General features: G+C 43.7%; 1 protein-coding gene across 11 annotated transcripts in view; it reads left to right on the top strand.

The window, feature by feature from the left end:
• The first annotated feature begins 4,302 nt into the window (after positions 1-4,302).
• The window catches only part of rnf220a (ring finger protein 220a), a 188,008-nt gene continuing 186,310 nt past the window's right edge, over positions 4,303-6,000 (top strand). For 3 of the 11 annotated variants that reach the window (XM_051953608.1, XM_051953604.1, XM_051953605.1), the window contains exon 1: positions 4,304-4,781. The gene's annotated coding sequence lies outside the window, so the exon portion shown is untranslated. Of the gene's footprint in view, positions 4,782-6,000 lie in introns of all 11 variants that reach the window. The other 8 variants (XM_022205096.2, XM_051953606.1, XM_022205099.2 and 5 more) reach the window with 5 other exon arrangements.

Genomic DNA, 6,000 nt, shown 5'->3' with positions numbered 1-6,000 from the left:
TCTCCTCCTCTCAGTCCAGAGTTTCAAAACAAGTGGAATTCAATTTAAGGATAAACCTGGCTGGTCAAGCAGATGTGAAAGTCGGCTGCGAGAGGGCAGCCCCGGCCCTCTGCTGTCAGCTCGGCTTTACATTATCGCCCTGTCATTTCTTGGGAGATGTAAAGGGTTTCATAACACCAACACATGACTCAGTTCAGATGGATGCGAAGAAATCTGCTGAGAAGAGAACATGCCCTGATGTTAACCTGTATCCACCAACACGTAGCGCTGTACACTCCTGGAATGTCACAGAACCGTGGTGTTCCAGCAAATACTTTTCATTTGTTACATTTGGAAACACGCTGAAAATGACAACATGCTTTCTATAATCAGAATAGCAAAAAAATAGATACTTAAAGTTGCATATTAAAGTTCAATCCACCCATTTCTGTGGACATCTGAAGGATACAGACTGTCCTCCCAAGTGAAAGTACAGCGTCAATCATTTTAGGGAATGCCCTATAAAGACTTGTCGGTCATTGTCACATATTTTCACAAAGCCCTTTCGCAGCTTTTGCCATTGTCTCTCTTTGTCTGAAGCAAATGAGAAATGGCATGATACTGTCACTGAGTCACAAAGTCCATACAGTCAGGGATGGGGTGGATGGAAGGGCCAGCAGAACACTGGACTGTTTATGTTCATTTTCCTACCAACATAACCACATTTTTGAACTGACGCATGATCTTTCTCTCAATTGAAGATGTTAGTTCCAAATCTAAACCTACAGAAATGCTACAACAGCATCATCACATCATGAAACAGATATTTTGTTCACCTGGGGTGGTCATTGTGCTAACAGGCAGCAGGTCAGAAAAAGAGGCATTCATTTGGTCGCTGTATTTGTTCTTCCCATCCATGCTGGCAGAAAAAGCCAGTTCATGCTTTGTGAATGTACTGGGCCACAAGGGTCCACAAAAGAACATTTAGTGTGAATTCTTTCATCCATCCGAGTCCCCTGTGGGCGTCCACATGCAGTACAGAGTTTGTCACTGCATCACACCAGCTGTGCATGTGCCATGAATAAAGAAATGGTACCTACAAGTATTTGTTATTTGTTACAGAGAGAGACTGTTTGAGGAGATTCTCGATCATAACTTTTTATTCATCATCAAAAGAGTTGTATTTGAAATTGTCTCTGCTGGACTTTGGAGATGCTTCTTTGCTTTGTCCATGCTTTCAACGGATGGTGCACAAACATACTAGGAAATTCCAAGATCTCCAGAAGTCCTCAGCTCTCTGTACTTCAGGAATAATCCCACTGACACAGAGCTACAACCCAGTCTTTTAGTTTGCTGCTTCATAGTGCAAAATCACAGCCAGCTTTTCAGAAAGTGCAACATGAGCCCTGTGTTTGTTTGATGGAGCAATGTGAACAAAGTGTGCTTGCGGTGCTATGAATACAAGTGTGTTCATGTCTGCTTTCAAAATCTGCATTAGTCGTCCGACAACCGTGAATGACCTTTAGAAACTGATTTCAGTGCAAGTGATGGAGGACAAAAACCACAGTTGTCTGTCCAGGCAAAAGATTCTGAAGCTAATTTTAGGCTTTAACACCTTAAATCAGTAAAAAAAAACAAAGCTTTCGGTATCTGTAGAAATTAAGATTTTTCGCGCCAAATTCCCTCTTTGTGTTTTTCTTCTGCCACTGCAGCTCACCAAGGAAACACTGGAGAATTTAGTCCAAACGTCAAAAAGTTTGAAAGATATCCTCTTGATTTGACAAATCTACACTGATAGCACTCAATGTTTTCTGTGTTAGTCATCATTACTGTCACTGAAATCATTTAAAGTGATTTCAAGGTGAGTAGAAATACTTAAAAGTGGAGGGAAAGGAGCAGTACAGATGCCTCAGCAGTGAAACAGGTGCTATCAAAGTGCTTCCTCGTCAATACACACAGAGGCAGCATTTAAAAACATCAGGGGGTTGGACTAAAGGGTGGCATTAGACTTTGAATGGAGAGGGATCTAATACATGGATGGTCCTCTTCCTCAGTCAGCCCATTGACTCCAAACTGAGCCTATTAGCAAGACAACACACCACTAATGGCACCGCTACTGCTGCTGCTGCCCCTCATGTGCATGAAGACCACCCAGCACACACACGCACTCAAGCCCTTTCACTTTTCCCACGCTATTGTTACCTAAAACATTGGTATATTATAGCGTGAAACCAGATCAAAGTGTCAGTTCCATTGGAAAACCATAACAGCATGTTAGGATTGAGTGTACTTGTAGTTTTGAATGATGGACTGTAAATGGAAACGGAAAGTTTGGGGGAAATTCCTTTTGGCATGAATTAAATGTTGGCGAAGATCACCAGAGTTGGGATAAATCTTATGAATGCTTAGTTTTGTCGTGGATCTCAGTAAAAATGACCAGATTCTTGCAGTGTTGTTTGTCAAATTAGATTTGGGAGTTTTGAAGAAGAGTTTTGAATGTTGATGCAACGGAAAAAAGCATGTAAAACATTTAGGGCCTCTTCTTGTTATAGTCACAGATTCTGCATGTAACTTAACAGGAAAATTTCTTAAGGGCATGTAGGACACACTTTCATCTCTTCCTTGATGTCAGAAAATTCCATACATATCCAGAACTAAAGTGTAGTTTCCTCTAAGTCTTCAGTCCAACTAGAAAATGCTCCTAAATGGACTTTTTTTTTTAACCCACACCTGATGGCATTGCTAGTTTTTACTTCACTTTTTATCAATAGTGTGATTTTTTTCCATACTAATTCATGTCTGGTTGTTGGAAAAACTCTTCTTAAAGTCCCACGTTTTCAAGCCATTAGTCCTTTTAGAGCCCAGTTTGAATCAAAAACCGGAAACAAGCTTTTGCCACCACAGCACCATTCAACAGCTTCGCCTTACTGAGAGAAAATAGAGTTGCAAGAGAAAGAAAAAGTTGGTGTAAAGCTGTCTGCACTGCTGGTCAGTTCCACCTTTGACCAGCAGGGGGGTGTAGTGGAGAAGGAGACGGGCCAGGCCTCTCCTCTGAGTCTCCCTCTAAACACTCACTCTTCTTTTAGTCATAAATTCAGTTGGTTTTGCCTCTTTTCACCCTTAGCTTTGCACAAATAACAGAGGTCTAATGTAAGACTTGAGTTTGTACCACAGTCAGTCGTTAGATTCTCTGACATTTGTCGCAGAAGATGATCAAAAGTGAGGTGATTTTTATTTATATATATATATATATATATATAGAAGAAAAATAAGGAAACTTGAGAAAATTTGGTTATTTTCATCCAAATGATCCAAAACCAGTGTTTAGTAAGCAGAGTTTGATGGATTTGGCACAATTAACACTTATTTTGCAACTGACTGGTGAGTGGTCACCATATTCCTGTAAATCTGCTGACTTGTAAAATACCTTGCAAGTTTGTGTGGGTGGTTGCCGGGACTTTTTTTTTGCACACAACTCCGGGTTTTAGTGAACTTCCCTCTGTCTCACTAACTTCAGTCTCTAGTGCTCACTTTGTACAAGTGTCTGCTGGTCCACCTCTTTTTGTTAAGAGGTGGACTTCATTGGCTTTATGGCAAACAGCAGTCTCTCCAACGGGTGAAAGAGGGAGAACGTAGAGAGGGAGAGAGAGAGAGAGAGAGGAGGGGGATAATTCATTCACTTTACGCACAAAGCGCAATGGAAATCACCCAAGGGAACGAAACGGCAGACAGAGAGGGGAGAGGCGGAAGGGGGTGGCGGGATGGTGCTGTGTTGGGAAACAGTGTCCACACAAACAGCCGGACGCTTAGAAATTCCCAAACTGCATTTATTAGTTGATTCTTTGATTCCTTTTCATTTTGTGGAATTAGAAGAAGAAACGCGGATTTGAAAGTCCAGTTAAAGTAACAGAAATATTAACAAAACACCGAATCCAGTGTGGAGTATCAATACTGTTTGGTCACTGTACGGGAAGATCCTGATTATTTTAAAGCCTGAAAATACAGCAGCCCCTTGTTTGGGAGAATTTGACAACCTGGAATGAGTCCGTAATTGTGAAGTAACACTTTTTTGTTTGTTTCAATCAAGAGAAAATCCCAAAGACGCGGTGAATCTGTCAGTCAATGAGCGACCCGAGCGCTGCGCGGCAGCACTGCGCCTCGGAGCGCTCTGGACCCTGGACGTCCTCCCTCCCTCCCTCCCTCCCTCCCTCCCTCCTCCCCCATCCACCCCCACGCTCAGCCCCAGCTCCAGCCTCACACACGTTGCTGTGGAACCCTGTGCGCCCCTCCACCCTCCCCTCCCTCCCCTCACACCACCACTGCCTGCCACTGTCTCTGCGATCCTGCGCTCCTCCACCGGCTTCACTCCTCTCTCCTCTCACTGATCGTCCCTCTCGGTGTTTCCGCGGAGGGGCTGCACGCGCGATTGCGCTATTGATACCCACTTTACAGCGTGTCTGTGGAAAGTCAGGCTCTCTCTCTCCCTCTCCCTCCCTCTCTCTCGCTCTCTGTCCCTCTCTCTCTCCCTCTCTCGCTTTCTCCGTCCTTCTCTCTGGCTGCGCTTTGGTAAACTAACAGGGAGGTGTTAACTACTTTTGCTTCTCCAAAGCGCCTCCCGTTATCTCCGGTGCTGCTGCGCAAGAGCCAGAAGGGCCAGTGCTACTGATATTCCTACTCTGCAGAGAAAAAAAAGTTTTCGGTTTGTTGTGAGGATAAAAAAACAACATCGAAAAAAGAAAAAAAAAACTGAAGAAGCCGGAAACCGAGGAGTCGTCTGCATTTGAAGCGGATTCTGCGGTGAGGTGAGTACCACCGACTGTCTTTTTTGTTGTTGTTGTTCTTGGGTTTGAAGCTTATACACTTTGTGCTTCCTCGGCTTTTCTTCCGGCGCTTCTTCCTGCTTTGGAGACGCATTTCGAGTAAACTTTCTCGGGGACGTTGTGCGCGTTTGGTCGCTGTTCGCGGAGGCAATTCCACGCGTGGACAAAAAATAGAGGAAAAGTCACGGCTCCGCTTGGACACCGAGTTTGACGCGTGTGCACGTTAATGCGTGTGCGTGTGTATCCATGTCATATATGTCGTTATGTATGCGCGGGCGTGCGTGTGCATCAGAGTTCCCCCCAACTAGAGAGCTGCTTCTTGAAATCACTTAAGCTGTTTTAGCGCGTGTGCTGGTGCCATTACGCACAGCTCACCATCAACATGCAGCCCAGCCTCACTGCACTGTGTTCCACTGCAGCCAGTGCTACTGAAAGTTTTTATAACTCCAAATATTGATTTTGTAATTTGCTTTTCAGGAAGACAGGTTGTGTCCTTTGGGGACCTAAATTATCAGCAAACCTTTCAGTTAAAGGAATAAAAATCTCTCTTTACCACAGGAAACATCAGCTTATTATTATTTTGTGGTGCTCCTGAGCTCTTTTCTCATCACTACCAGACAGAACCACAATAATGAACGTCAGCTCGCAGGCCTGCTGCGAATATATGTGTTTAAAAGTTGAGTTTTAGTTGTTCACATGAAGACAGCGGGGGTTATAGCTCACTGAGTGTTTCTATCGCTGCTTCCCAGTGAAAGTTACTGTTGCTCTGGAGCACTAAAGCATAGCCTCATAATGATGAGGGCATGTGGCTTAAACTGCCGCATATTGGAGCCGTTAGCTGGGTTTAATAGAGACTCTGATGAGGCGGATTTGAACGCATCACGCGGTTCAGACAGGAATTTATGAAGGACTTCTGTTCCATGATGGGATCACTGATCTCCATTAACGAATTTGCTCTGAAATCTTGGATTCTGATTTGCAATTTTTATTTAATCTGGCAGTCTAAATAAGAACATTATTCCAGTGCATTACGAAGAAGAAATAAAAGCAGGAAAAGAAGAGAAAGTGTTGTGGTTAATTCCACCGGCTATGATCGTGTGAATGTAAGTCCTCTTAAAATTAATCCCCAAGGAGAAACAGACGGCTTGAATTTTTTTTAAAAAGGAGGTCGATTCAATGCGTAAGAGGCTCGTGCACGCGC

Source organism: Acanthochromis polyacanthus, chromosome 9 (genome assembly GCF_021347895.1).
Source record: "Acanthochromis polyacanthus isolate Apoly-LR-REF ecotype Palm Island chromosome 9, KAUST_Apoly_ChrSc, whole genome shotgun sequence".
Taxonomy (NCBI): Eukaryota; Metazoa; Chordata; class Actinopteri; family Pomacentridae; genus Acanthochromis; species Acanthochromis polyacanthus.
This window is presented reverse-complemented; position numbering and strand designations above follow the sequence as displayed.